We start from the raw sequence: 12,507 nt of genomic DNA, 5'->3' as shown, positions 1-12,507 counted from the left end.
CAGATTGTTCATCCAGCCTGTCCTATCCAGACAGACCTGCGAGAATAACTTTTAAGAGGGAGGTTAAGAGCTATGAATTAAGATTCTCTGAAAAGCATGGAGGGTTTACATAATGGATATAAATATAGATCTAGAAGGAAAAAAGGTAGAGTAAAATCTAGCGGGATTAAGATAGACTATTAGGAAACATTTGCTTTTTGAGACAATAAGAGGAGAAGTTATAAAAAATAAGATCAGAAAGACAAGGAGAGAGCTATGAACAGCACAACCTAGAAGCCAAGGGAAGAGGAAATGTGGAGAATGAGGAGAGTGATAGCAAACACCGAATGCTATACCAGGTCATGAGATGGGATGAGGCCCAGACTCCTCTAAAGGACAGCATTTGCTTGGGGACCCACCACTGGTCGGGCTGAGATTTTCTCTGGACTGCATTGTAGCTTGAGGGCCTTCAACATAGCCTCCCCTCCTTTTTCCTTTCACAGGTGCCAGACCTGTGTCATAGAAGGATCTCCTTGTCTCTCCTGCTCCCTCCAACTATAACCTGTACAGGCATTCCCTCCAACAGACCTCTTCAATGCCTAATTCTGTTTTGGTATCTGCTTTATGGAGACCCTGAACTGAACCCCTTATAATAGTGGGTGGCCAAATGCCTGGCAAGTAGAGCAGTGAGGTGTGACTGTAGAGATGTAGACTGAGGTTCAGAGATGTGATTTTGGAAACAGACTTACAGAAACTTCCCCCAAATAGTGCATAGTCCAGTGTAGACTTCATATAGCTTTCTCCAAAGGTAATATCCTTTATAAATGTAAGATATTAAATCAAGAAATTGAAATTGATATAAAACTGTTCACAAGTTCATGTGGTTTTGTACAATCAGCTTTTCATTATGTAACTAATTCATAGGTCTATTGACCTTTTACTGATTACAAAAGGCAATCTAGGTAAACAGTCCTTTTCTGCAAGGTCAGTAAGATGTATAAAAAAAGTTGTGGGAGCAGGAATGAATAGGAAATGGGAGCTGACCATGGAGAAGAGCGATCTCCATCCATCCATCTATCCATCCATCCATCCATCCATCCATCCATCCATCCATCCATCCATCATCTAGCCAAGTTTGCTCAGTATTTCTTCAGTGTCAAGAACTACACCCTGAGTCTACTGCATTCAAGTACTAACATAAGAGTTGGGGCAGCAGCTACCACACCACTCTCTGGGCTCAGAAGAGATGAGGAACCAGGACACATAGGTAGCTTGGGGGACAGAGGATATACAGATTTGTCTGGTGATCACTCCCACACAGGCAGTAATTCACCAGATAGCAACCTTATGCTCAACCGCCAGGATCATGCCTTTTTATGAGTCATTGTAAAGTGCCAAGCACATTGACATATACTTCATAAATGCTAAATAATAACAAATCAGTGAACCTAGAAGTATTGGATTCAGTATTCAAGACATTAAATCCAAGTTACGCTGTTCTAGAAGCAAGGCAAACAAATAAATCAACCCCAAATCAAATAAATCCCGCATCCATCCCCACCCAGCAGTGGGTGTTGTTTGGAACGCTCTTTATGGGTGAACAGTTCTCTCATTAAGGGGCACTTGTTAGTACTTTACCTGACAGATCATACACAATGCCTTGCCTGTTTGGGAGGAGAGGTTTATATCTAACCCATAGCAGACAACAGCGACACTATGTTCTTAAGGCTCCAATTCCCTTTATTTGATGCCATAAAATAATATCTGCCAAAGCCCTAGAGAAGAGCAACAGTAACCCCACTGAGCAATTAGACTGATCCTGGTGGGCACTCTCTGTAGGCAGTACTGGGAGACCCTGTTTGTATTTCAAAGCCAGGATTTAGTGTTCCTTTAAGATGTAAATCTCTTCAGGGATCCCTGCGATTCCTTGAGGGTTTAGGCACATAACCTTGAAAACCTAAAATGCCACATAATCCTGTACTGCCAACTGAAATGGCCCGCAGCATTGTCTGAGTAGTTTTCTGATTCACAGGCCAAAGCTCGCAGCACACGCTGCTCTTCCCTATTTGTGACGGGGAGGCCCAGCTCCTTCTCTCCAGCAGCCTGCCATCTTGGTTAGACCTACATACATTTCATGGTGATGACACCCTTGGGGCCCAAGTCCAGCTCCCCACCACAAACAATGACAGACTAGCTGACTGTGTATTAGAAAGTAATGACTATGGCATTTCCAGGAGCAACAAAACAACATGGGCAAGATCACACTTTTCAGTGACTATCAGGAGGAGAGCCTATCATTTCTACTGTCATTTCCCAAAGGACTTTCTTTACTCTCGTTTCACCAAGAAGAGGAGAGTCAAGGAGCCCCCACAAAATTCCTGGGCTCTGGGATCTGGCAAATGGAGTGCTGAGTGGATGACTATGCCACGGGAGGGCAGAGAGAGCCATGAATCAACAGGTAAAGCTTAACCCTACACAATGATTCCAGCCAGCTGCTTGCTTGGCCTACGATCTAGCTCATTACATCTCACAGGGTTGAATGGACATGTGGGCAGACTGATGCATTCAATGCTTAGAGCAGTAGTTCCCAAACTGTCCTAGGCTCCCAATTCACCTGAGAAGCTTGTTTAAAAAGGCACATTTCTGGTCCTATACCTCAGAGATTCTGACTCTGACGACCCAGAATGGACTTTGGGAAAGGCAGTTTTAGTAAGTACTCCAGTGAGAGAAGCTGTTCTCTAAGTAGTGTTTTCCAATCTTTACAGAGCTGTACACTGGGAAGGTCTAGGGGAATATCAAAGCAATCCTGTCCAAATTTCTTACTATGGATCCCTGTAAACTGAGTAAAGGAGCATTCTCAAGGTCACCCAATTGGTTACAAATAGAAACTTAGAACTAGAAACATATACTTATAGTGCCTTTTGTTTGTTTGTTTTTAAACTAACTACATCTTTTGGTTTGGTGAACCTCTCCAAATCCTGTGGAATGTACATATTGGAATACATTTAGATTAAACATTTTGGTAATTTTTATAGCCTTTGAAACAACTCATAAGAGCTCTAGTGTTGCCCAAATGAAGGTTAAAAAAAACCAAGTTCATAAAGAGGCTGCTCCTACCTTGTCCAAAGTCTACTAAGAAGAAGATGATACAGGGGCCTAAGAGAGTCCTTTAAGCAAGCACAATGTCTGGGTTCTTCCAATCAGGGTCTACAATAAAGCAAAAAGTAAACAGTTTGAAGAAATTGTACATATTCTTAACATTGTATTAAAAGAACAGTACATACTTTCCCAAGCTGTGTAAGAATCATACCAGATTGAAGTGACATTAATTATGCCCACCCTCTTCAAATGAGGTCAGTCACTCATGAGACAGGCCACAAGGTTCTGAAAAACTCTGACTTGTTTCTACATTAAGAAAGTGAGAATTGAGTAAGCCCACGTTCTACCTGAATGGGACATCAGAGAAGGTAAGTCAAGAACAGCGACAAGATACGGGTCATGTGTTGAGCTGCTAACCACAAGGCGAGCAGTTCGAAATCACCAGGAGCTCCTCAGAAGAAAGATGAAGCTCTCTATTCCTTTAGAGATTTACCATCTTGGAAACCCTTAGGGACAGTTCTACTCTGTCCAATAAGGTCACTAAGAGACAAACTAGACTTGTTAATTGATTCATTCAAGAAATATTTATGGAGACCTTCTATGTTCTAGGCAGTTGTTTTTGCTCAGTTGCATGTTAAGTTTTACTCAACATAACATAAAGCTGCTTGAATGTAAGGAGGATAAATGTATACCACATTGGTTCTACAGTCTAGTCAACCAGGCTAAGGCCATTTAATGTTTTTTTTTGGACCAGGTAACACTGCCCAGCACCACCTAGTGGCCACAGAAATGAGCACTGTGAAGGTTAAGAGGGATTTAACAACCTGCAGAGTAATCCGTTCCATTTCATTTATTGAGTCGATTCTAGCTCACAACCACTGTAGGTTTCTGAGACTATAAATCTTTATGGGAATAGAGAAATCTAATCTTTTCCCCCTAAAGCAGCTAGTGGGTTCGAACTGCTGACCTTTCCATTAGTAGCCCAACTTGTAACCCATAACACCCCAGGGCTCCTTGCTGGAGAGTGATAGGGGAAGAAAATACCAGTAAAGGAGTTATTTGTTATTTGCAATTTAAAACCTAGTTACACTAGTCATTTAATGGAAAGGCCATGGTTTATTGTTGTAGCGGCAAGAGCATTCTTGCTCTTACCCTCACCTGGGAATCAGGAGGCTTGGCTCAATTCTGGATGATCTTGGACTGCAGAGGTTTTCTCGATCGTAGGACTACTGATATTTGGGGCCAAATAATTGTTTATCTGGTTCATTGTAAGATTAGCGCAACATCTCTGGCCTCTATTCATTAGATACCAAAAATATCCTTCCACTCCCAGTTGTAACAACCAAACCTACCTCCAGTATACTGCCAAATGTTTCATGGGGCAAAATCATCCCAGTGAAAACGCTGCATATAGTAACAACTACCATTGTTGTGGACTGATCAGGGGCACTGTGCTAAAGGCTTTTATATATACTATCACAGTCAGTCTTGACACCAAAATAACAATTATTATTCTCATTCTACACATGGTAAAACAAAGACCCAGAGATGTTAGAGATACTATCCACATGACTGGTAAGTGTTTGAGGGGTTTGAACCCAGTTATGTGACTCCAAGTCTCATGCTTATTTATTCTTTGAGTTTTTATTATGTCATGGAATATTTCAAGCATTCAGGAAAGTACAGAGAATAACATAGTAAGTAATATACATTTTGTACTCCAATTTAACAAATGCTAATATTCTTGTCATGCTCACTTTAAATCTAGTGATTTCCTTTTGGCTATAAATACAGATGAATCTCCCTTTGAAGACGTTCTCAATCCTTCCCTCTCAATTTCCTCCTCCAAAAAGCTATTTAACTAAGGCTTATGCCATGTCCTATCTGGGGAAGATTTTTTTTTTTAACATTTTATTAGGGGCTCATAACAACTGTTATCGCAATCCATACACACATCAATTGTGTAAAGCGCATTTGTACATCGTTTCTCAAAACATTTTCTCTCCATTTAAACCCCCGACATTAGGTTCTCATTTTTCCCCTCCCTCCCCGCTCCCCCCTCCCGCATGAGCCCTTGATAGTTTATAAATGGGTATTTTGTCATATCTTGCCCTGTCCGACGTCTCCCTTCATCCACTTTTCGGTTGTCTGTCCCCCAGGGAGGAGGTCACACACAGTTCCATGTAATCGGTTCCCTCTTTCCTACCCATTCTCCCTTTACCCTCCCTGTTTTGCCACTCACACCACTGGTCCTATAGGGCTCATCCGTCCTGGATTCTGGGGAAGATTTTATATTTGTCTTACATATATATATATATATCAGTATGTCCACAAACAACATATGCACTCTATAAATTTACAGAAACAAGCACATTCTTCTGTAATGTGCTTTTTAAATAACTGAACATTAGTATTTTTTTCTATGTTGAAATTATAATTCTAATTTTTGTCCTTTAATTGCTTAAGTATAACAAACAAAAGAACCAGAAGCAAACATAAATGGGTCTTCGAAGATGGTCTGATCAGAATGATACTCTAGAAGCAAGAAAGACAAGACTTTGACTCATCTACTTCGGACCAATCATCAGGAAAGGCCAATCATTAAGAAATGACATCATGTTTGAGAAAGCAGATGGCATAGGAAAGGGGGGGACCTCAATGAGATGGGATTGACAGGAGAGCCACACCAATGAACTCAACATTTCATTCTGTTATACAAGGAGCTGCCATGAGCCAGAGCTGACTCGACATCAACTAAGAACAACAACAATGAAATACACAGGTGGCAGCATATTCTCGCATTCCCCTTTGGGTGGGCGTACAGGTTGGCTCCCGTGTTTTCAACGGACACATCATGATTCTGGAAACATGGCCATGGGTGTGTCCCCTTCGACATGCGAGCATTTCTCTGAAAGACAAAGCTAGAAGTGGAACTGTGGGCTGCAGGAAGTGCACATCATCAACATTATTAGATATTGCCAAATTGCTCTCAGAAATGATTGTACTAAATTACACTCCCTCCAGCAGATTATAAGAGTTTTCATTTCTTCGCATCCCTGCCAACGCTTGGTATTTTCAAACTTTATAATGTTTGCCAGTTTGATTGGGATGAAATAGCATATAATTATTGTTTCAAAAGCTTGTGTTCTTAACCACTACTCTGTCTTGAAACTTCATTTATGTAAGATGGAGAAAATACTTTTCCCTATTTCTTGGAATGGTTATGAATTCTCCTGGTGTAATATGTGAATGTATTTGGTAAACAGGAAGTGACACTTTTGTATATTGCTGGTGGGAGAGGAAGTATAGTTTCTATAGCAGTCAATTTGACAAAAATCAATCAAGATGTCAAATGTATATATATTTTGAAAAATAATTTCAAAATTATAGAAAAGTTATTCCTATGTGCTTTTTATCCCGATTTCATGCACGTTAACACTTGCTTTATAATTCTCATTCTCTCCTCCCTCCCTCTTTTCTCTTTTTCAAGATCTGGAATCATGATTTGCATTTAGGTGTCATCGCATTTTGGTCTCCTTAATATAAGATTATTATCTAGCCTTTCTTGCCTTCCAGGACCTTGAAATTTTTTGAAATGTATTAGTTATTTTGTAGTATATTCCTCACTTGAGATACTTCTAACGTTTCTTTATGATTGGATATGTTTTTGGCACACGTCACAGAAGTACTATTGTACTTCTCCACGCATCATGTAAGAGTACACATGCTATTGATTTCATCCATTATTTGTGATGTCATTTGGATCACTTGTTCACTGTGGTTTCTGCCTGGTTATTATTTTTTCTTTTGTCATTGGTAAGTATCCTTTGGGGAGATGTTTGGATACTATGAACATATCATGTCTATGTCAGCAGGACTGCATAGATTTAATGGGATTTATAGGATCACTTGGATACCCAGTCATGTGACAATTAGTTGCTGGGAGTCCCTTCAAACTGTCTTCTGGGCATTTTTGAAATTTCCCCATTACCCTTTGAATGCTTCTTTACTTTCCCCATTATCCTTTGAATACTTCCTTACATCTTATGCATTCCCAACTCCTGTCCTGGAATTAGCCATTTTCCCCAAGGAGCTCTGGTTCCAGTAGGCAAAGAGCAGCATTTAGAAACTAAGGTTAGGGTGATGGGTATGTTTTTTACTACTGGTGCATCACACTTTTAACCTATCAATTTCTCTTTCAGGAATTCCTCTGGAAATACTCTCACACATTTGTTAAGTGATCTTTGCATAAGGTTGTGGAATGAAGCAAAAGAGTGACATAATCTAAACATCTATCAATAGGGGATTGGTTAAATCAATTTGCATTCATGTGATAGAATACCACGTATCCAAAAAAGATTGGGGAGTTAATTCCAAAATATATTCCTACCACCACCCACTGACACTAAGTAGATTCTGACTCAGAGAGATCCTATAAGGTCAAAATACAACTGTTCCAGAGGTTTTTTGAGACTGTAAATCTTTATGTAATTAGGAAGCTTCATCTTTTACCTAACATATATTAAGTAAAAACCAAAATAGGTGACTGTGTGTGATAAGCTACTATGTATGTACTAAAAGAAACATAGGTTCTAAAAGCACAAGTAGTAGATACACACATATTTATAAACACACATATATACATAGAAGTAGTACCAGATTTATGACATATTCAACTTATGAAGAACCATGCTTATAACCCTCTGTTATTTTTATTTTGGTATACTGGATCATTAGTAATACAAACTACATAGTTGTGCAATGTAGTGGTATATTATTTACTGATGTTATCATTCTCAGTTGTTTACTTGCAGGTGTTCAAAGATTAGATTTATTAAGATACTGATAATAAAGGGAAACAATAATAAAAACAAAATGAGAGAGAGCAAGCTTTGACTTACTGATTTACGATGGACTTATCAGATAGAATCCCATCATAAATCAGGGGCTGCCTGCATGTATGTGTGTGTACGAGGGGGTACCCCCCCCAAATGGAATTGCGCTGGGCAGAGCAGAGCTTTCATAGTATGCATTTTTTTTCTGCTAGGTGTGCATTAAGCAACTTTCTCTTGAGTTTGTGCACCCAGTGGTGATACCTGGGAAGGGTCTCTCTGGTCACAGTGAATTTTTTCATAAAAGCCATTTCCTCTGAACCTCATTTTTTGTGATGGCTAATTTAAAAGAACAGCATGTGGCTATGAAATTTTGTTTCCCGCTCAGAAAAACTGCCGCAGAAACTGTTATGATGTTGAGCACAGTTTACAAGGGCAGTTCCATAAGAAAAACTCAAGTGTATGAGTGGTTTTCTCGTTTCAAAAATGGTGAAATGGAAAATGAAATGGGGGATAGGAGGGGAGTTCCAACAAACCAAGGGAAAAGGGAAGAATAAGTGATCTAAAATTGATGGCGAGGAGGGTATAGGATGCTTGGGAGTTGGGTGGGGGAGAGGCTCGATTACGGACAATGTAGCTGAGAGGAATTATCAAAACCCAAATGAAGGCCGAACATGATGTGGGATGGGAGGAAATTAAAAGGAAATAGAGGAAACAATTGGAAGGTACAGAACAGTTATAGAGGTCTAAATACAGGTATGTATATATGTAAATACATTTATATACAATGACAGGGGAATAGAGATATGTACATATATTTATTTATAAAGTATTACTGTAGCAGATGGACATTGGACCTCTACTCAAGTATTCCCTCAATGCAAGAACAATTTGTTCTAGTAACAAGGCACTCTGTGATGCTCACTTTCCTTCACACGATCCCTGAAGACAAAATGGGTACATAAGCAAATGTGGTGAAGAAAGCTGATGGGGCCCAGCTATCAAAAGATATAGCATCTGGAGTCTTAAAGGTTTGAAGATAAACAAGTGGCCATCTAGCTGAAAAGCAACAAAGCCCACATGGAAGAAGCACACCAGCCTGTGTGGTCAAGAGATGTCGATGGGATCAGGTATCAGGCATCAAAGACCCAGAACAAAACAAACAAAAAGTATATCAATGGGAATGAGGGGAGGGCAGAGCTGAGACCCAAAGCCCATCAGTAGTCAGTTGGACACCCCCTGTCAGAATGGCCACAAGGAAGATAAGAGCCAGTCAGAGTGCAGTATAGCACCCATGAAACACACAGCCTTCCTCTGATTTTTTAATGCTTCCTCCCCACCCCTCTACCATGACCCCAATTCTGTCTTACAAATCTGGCTAGAACAGAACATGTATACTGGTACAGATAAGAGCTTGCAACACAGGGACTCCAGAATAGATAAACCCCTCAGGACCATTAAGGGAGCAGCAATACTAGGAGGGCAAGGGTTGGGGGGAGGGCAGGGAGTAAGGGGGTACAGATCACAATGATCAACATAAGGCCTCCATCCCAGAGGTATAAACAGCAGAAAAGTAGGTGAAATGAGACAGCAGTCAGTGTAAGATATGAAAAAAAAAGAGCAATTCGTAAATTTTCAAGGGGGATGGGGGAAGGAGGGTGGAGAAGGTAAGCGGAAAATGAGGAGCTGATGACAGGGGCTTAAGTAGAAAGAAAATGTTTTGAAAAAGATGATGACAACACATGTACAGATGTGTTTGACAAAATGGATATATGTATAGATTTTGATAAGAGCTGTAAGAACTGAAAGAGGCCCCAATAAAATGATTGGGGGAAAAAAGGTGAAATGTCAATTGATGACAAACCTCCTTCTGGATACCACTTAACTTCCCGAATGGAAGAAAATGCTGACTTGTAGAACCTTTGGAGTTGGTACCACCAGGTCAGACTGTTAATCAAGTTTTCTATTTAAAGGTTCTGAAAAGATTGCATAACAGTGTACTACACTGTTGTGTTTTTTTGTATGGCAAAAAAAGACCCAATTTGCGGCAGACAGGAGTTTTGCCACCATGACAATGCATCTGCAGCCATCTTAGTGAGCCAGTTTTTGGCAAAAAATAGCATGCCTCTCTTGCCCACACACACCTTACTCACCTGATCTCGTTCTTTTTTTGTTTCCGCAAATGAAGAGGGACATGAAAGGACAGTGATTTGACAATGTAGAAGTGGTGAATAAAAAAACTTAGGAGGTGTTGTGAGCCATCCTAACAGATGAGTTTGAAAAATGTTTCCAAGAATGGAATCGCAGATTTGACAAGTGTATTAAATGTAATGGAGAGTACTTTGAAGATGATAAGTAAGGTTATTTTGTTAAAAAAAATTTAAACTATATAGCGCTGAAAAAAAAAATTGGGGGGTACCCCCTAATATATATAAATATGTGTATATTGAGTTTGTGTCTATGTACATATGTGTGTGTGTTTGTGCTGACATATATATAATATATGTATACACATACACACATACAGTATAATACAAATACAGTAAGTTGGTAAAATCTGTGAATACAGGATACTGTAAAATTGTGAGAGCCATGATTTGTGCACAGTAGATGTGTCAGAGATGGAAAATTCAAATTGTTTTCATGAAGAGGAGTGACAGAAAGGTGGTAGATTATGCCCTGTCAAAATCAGAAAACTTGCAAGATCCAGAAAAATAAGGACAGCTCATTGAGTTTTGCCTCTCACGGGCCACTTTATATATTTACCAATAAGCACATATTTCTAGAAAAGTACAAAAGAAACCAACAACATTAATTGTTTGTGGGTAGATAATTGGGTGGGTTGTGAAACAAGGGGAAGACAATGTTTAAGTTTATTTTTACCATTTAAATTTGGAAGTATTAAAATGAAGTCTTACATAACAAATGACCATAAAACAAGATATATACAATGTAAGGTAGTAAGTACTTACTGAAATACTGAAAGGAGAATTGTTTTCCAGAATAGTAAGTTAGTTAGCTAAAATTATAACTTCAGTTTATTATCCCTTAATATAAAGTCTCTTGTGACTCTTTTAGGATTTAACTTTTCAATCCAAAAAGTGGATAAAATAATAATATTAGCCAAGAAATCAGAGGAAATGCTATTGAGGCAGGAACAAGAAGAAGCTATGCCAGGATACCACAATTATTAATAATGATAATGTGTATTTGCATTTCTGGATATCAACAACTAACTGTGAATTAAAATTATTTTTAAATATTTAAAAGTTCTGGGAGAAGGAAAATGGGAAGGGAATTATGTTTACCAACTTGAATTTCAGGGGAAAAATGTTAAAGCAGGGAAACAAATTTACAAAGTCATCTTGCAGTAGGACAGACTGTTTAATGCATTCTTTTTTTTTTTTTTGCAGATTATAAAAAGGAAAAAAAAGGGTGAGGGCAGATCTTGGGACTTGAGAAGACAAAGAAGTTGTCCAAGAGAGCAAAGTAGCTGAAGCAGACTGGGTCTTTAAGCATGGCTGTCTGGACTGTAGATGTAGTAGATTGTGAATGGCCTCAAGTCCCTTGCAGTTTGCCTTATCAAGTAGACAAATCTATCTCTCCATCTCATGAGTGCAGTAGAAGTTCAACTTCTGCTCATTTGCTAGGGATGTTGCTGCCTTTGAGAAAGCCTGGGCTAGCCTGTGGGAGGTTGAGACACACAACATGGAGTAGAGATGAACAGTCCCACACAGACCTTCCCAACCTCACCAAGACAACTGTGAACTTGTGAGTAGGGCCATTCTAGATCATCCAGCACCAGGAAAGTCAACAGCAGATCACAGAAACCAAATTAGTTGGGCCAGAGTTTCCATCTAGGCCAGCCATCCCAGGCAACTCACAGAATTATGAGCTGAATAATAAATGTTTGTTTTTAAGCCACTTAGTTTTGGAGTCATTTGTTACATAGCTAACACTAAAAAGAAACACAGGGGTGGCCGACTTTCAAAAAGACGTTATTTATAATTTATTTCCAGGAAGCTTTGGGTAACCAACTGCTCTCCAGAATGACTGCTTCTCATCAACCATGTGTTGCCTGGTCCATAATCTTCTGCTCCCAGGAACAACTCTTACTTCTGCCTGGATCTTATCACGGGAGGTACAGACACATGCCACAAATTACACTGCTGTTATTCCCACAGCATGTAAAAGGAAGGGGGCTTAATTTAACACTGCTGGAAATGAGCTAGGCAATGGGTGACCATCCTATAAAAATGAGAACTAGATATTCACTTGAGTCAGATGAGCCTAAGACTTCAACTCACTTGTCTCCTTTTCTCTCTCATTCCATTTTCCTGTCTTTCATTAATAGTCCCCCCACTTTACCCCCAGGATTTCTAAGTAGTTCATTCTGGTTTGACCGTTTCTCGACTTTCTGGTTTGAAATTTGTGGCTGAGAATTTGCTTTTCCACCACAGATATACTGAACCAGAACCTGTTTCAACCAAATTCTCAGGTGAGTTACAGATTCTATGACCCATTACATAGAATTCTGATTCAGTCTATTTGAGGTGGAAAGGCAAATTTTTTTTAAATGAAAGGATTTTATTTATTT

This window comes from Echinops telfairi, unplaced genomic scaffold (genome assembly GCF_000313985.2).
Source record: "Echinops telfairi isolate 266 unplaced genomic scaffold, ASM31398v2 ScPeMD7_2291;HRSCAF=2852, whole genome shotgun sequence".
Classification (NCBI taxonomy): Eukaryota; Metazoa; Chordata; class Mammalia; order Afrosoricida; family Tenrecidae; genus Echinops; species Echinops telfairi.
Note: the sequence above shows the minus strand (reverse complement) of the source record.